Raw genomic sequence first — 3371 nt, 5'->3', positions numbered from 1 at the left:
CTCTGTGGGCAGAGCTTCTGGTTCTGGCTGACTTCCCTTCCTTCCTGCCTGTCAGGATATGAACACACTATTACCTCAGACTCCCAATGCCATGGAGCCGCCTCACCAGGCCTTGCTTATTGGACTGGACTGAACCCCTCTGAGGTTTCATGCCTTCCTTACAGAAGTTGCTTCTATCTGGTATTTTGGTGATGACAACCCGTCAAGTAATTCAGTATGGCAACAATGAAGATGGACATAATACAGGTCTGATTGCATCATTTAATACAAAGCATGTTCCAGATATGAAAATAACCGGCTTTAGTAAGCAAACTAGTGTCTTTCCAACCCATAATCCCAGAACCTTGTATTATATTAGGTGACTCCACCTAGACATCACGGTCCTTACAAGAGCTTCTCTGGGTGGATCAAAGACGGATTTGAGGGTAGATGAAGGGTCAAGGAGATACGCCACAAGAAAAATTATGCTTGCCTCTTGTTGGCTTTGAATACCAAGGACAATGCTTGCCAACAGAGCCAAGGGGGTGCAGACAACTGTTAGGAATGGAACTAGTCTCTCCTGGGGGCCTCCGGGATGGAATGCACCCCCACGAGACCCACACAACTATAGAACAGCCAAGAGTTTAATCCACTAGATTTGTGATCATGCGTTGTAAAACCAATAGAAGAGGAATACAGAAGCTCCCTGGGAATAATTTAGATAATACAAAACCTAATATCACCCAGAGTGCCGCCATCTGCTTATGTATACTTAGATTTTTCTCTATGCATGTATACCTCCACATATACATAGAGAGAAATCATTAGATAGAGATATAGAAATAGAAAATGCATCATTTATACCAAGTATAACACAAATCTTCTGTTATTGTACTTAAGACTTTGAGAGTTCTCCAGTGCCGATACATTTTCTGCAAAAACATGTTTTCTAGTATAGATGAGTCATGATTTATTCACTTCCCCTGCTTTAATTGTTTCTGATCTCCTCACTGGGATAAATTCTCACACATGTTGAAGTGTTATGATGCTAAAAGATTGTTGTCACAGAAATCGAGGCTATTTCTTCCCAGATTTGTTTGTTTTTAATTGGTTCAAGGACACTTTTGATGGACAGTAATTCTACATTTTAATCCAATAGATCCGAATTCCCACACCATTTTTTCTCCTTCCATGGTTGAAGAGGCAAATTCCACTGTATGGTGTGTTTTCTTCCAGTTCTTTGGAAGGTCCACGCTTTCATCTTTGGTTTAGATGGTGTGTATTTAATTTCCCAAGACACTGAGCTGTGTTTCCATCACTATTCCCTACGCATCCTTCATGTCCAGCCACAGATGTTTGGTACCCATTCCCAGATTTCATTCTTTTGGAAACAGTGTAGACCTTAGCCCTTGTGATGTCTGGACCAGGCGCTACTGTCTGAGAGTTTCCTGGATAGGGCTTGAAGGCTGGTTGCGGTGATGTGAACAGCATGCCCCCTAGACACATGCATTTACTTCCCAGTTGGTGGAGCTATTTGGGGGAGGTTATGGAACCTAGGAAATTGAGCCTGGCTGGAGGAAGTACATCACTGGGGCAGGCTTTAAAGGTTTACAGCCTCAGCCCTCTTCCTGTTCCCTCTCTCTTGTTCCTGTGGGTTGATGAGACTGCAATCGGCCAGCTCCCTGTTCCTGCCACTCTACCTTCCCCTCACCTATGGATTCTGGCCCTCTGGAGCCAGAAGACAAACTTCTCTGCTTTTGGTCATGGTGTTTGATAACAACAACAAGAAAGTTAAGTGACGCACTGGTCCTGCCAGGGAAGATTGGTTTTTGTTTTGGTCCTTTACCTGTAAGCACAACGGACCCTGTAGTCTGAGCTTGACTTCCCTTCTAAAGTCTGAGCATCCCTTGGGTTTCAGATTTCAACAGTTAATGTGTTCAGCCTGGTGAGGCTCAAGGTTTTGGAGGAGACATATTTTGCACAGTTCTTGTTCTCTCTTCGTGTGCTGTGCTTCTTTCTCACAGACCCTTCCACCAAGGGCTAGTTCTCTGGGCCACAGGAGTCCATTACCTTCCATCTCAGGGTTTTTCTTCTTTAATTAGCTCATCGAGTAAAGCTAAGAAAATGATTTGCTAATGTATCCTAAACACCTCCACAGTGAGATGTTGCCTGTAAGATCTTGGGTTCATCTTCTGGATGGTTTGCCGTGTTGGCTTTTTCCACTTCTCACTAGTTTCCTACACATAATTGTGCCTTCTGGATTTTAGCCTGTGTCGCTTTAATATCTGATGAAACAGATCATCTTATAAAATGTGCCTGATGGGGAGAAGGGTCTGGAGGGTGGAGGCAGGAGGATCTTGTGTTTGAGGCAGTCTGGCCTACATAGAAAGACCCTGTCACAATAAAAAAAAATATTAATTAAAAATAAGTAAATAGTGTTGGCCATTGTTCTCATTTTATGTAAGTATTAGAATTAATGTCTCAAGTTCTCATTCATCACTGATATCGATAAATAATTAATGTGAAACACTGTAGGAACTTCTTTTTGTTTTCTTCATAAAAGCTATAAATGGTTTGGGGAAGAACGGGTATAATATTTAAAAGCTAATATATTTCCTAGTCAAAGTTGATATATTTAATCATTCTAAACTTCTTTTTATATATGTTTACCATTAAATTTTACTTACATACATTAAAAAATGTTTCTAGTTAACGACATCTTGGTGCTACTGTAGAATAAAATTCTACTTTGCTCCATTTTCACATACAGGAGAGCTGTAATGGTGTGTACACTTGGATTTCCTAACTGGCTACTTTGTTTCCATGACTTTGAGATATTGCCCACTTTTAGACCTGTTCATAATCTTAAATACTTTACGATGACCCAAGGGATGGGTACTCCTTGACTGGAAAATACATTCTGACATTTTGAGGTCCGAATTTTAGAATGTAAAAGCATAGGCTTCACAGCAAAAACAGCGGCCTCGTTGACACATCCAGACAGCATTGCCCCATTTCCCCGAGAGCCACCTCTGGCTTCTCCCTTACATGTTATTTTGCTGGCTAATATTTGTGATGTTGCTCTGGGTTTTAATGAGAAAGCCTCCAGTAGGACGGCTTTAATTACCTAATTTTTCTTTAGTGTGGGGAAGGTCATGGGCCTTTGGAGAATCTGATGAAAGATGCGCATTCTCTCTCTCCTCCAGAGAGAGGCACATGGCAGGCACCCACACCCTGATGCCCAGGGCCGGCGTGTTCACAGTGCTCTCCGCCACCGGATGGAGTACAATAGTCAGGCGAAATATCATTAATGCCCCCTCCTCTCTCACACGCATGTGCCCGCACACACACACACACACACACACACACACACACACACACACACGCACCTC

Source organism: Alexandromys fortis, unplaced genomic scaffold (assembly GCF_014885135.2).
Source record: "Alexandromys fortis isolate MF-2015 unplaced genomic scaffold, M_Fortis_MF-2015_v1.1 scaffold_198, whole genome shotgun sequence".
Lineage (NCBI taxonomy): Eukaryota > Metazoa > Chordata > Mammalia > Rodentia > Cricetidae > Alexandromys > Alexandromys fortis.
This window is presented reverse-complemented; position numbering follows the sequence as displayed.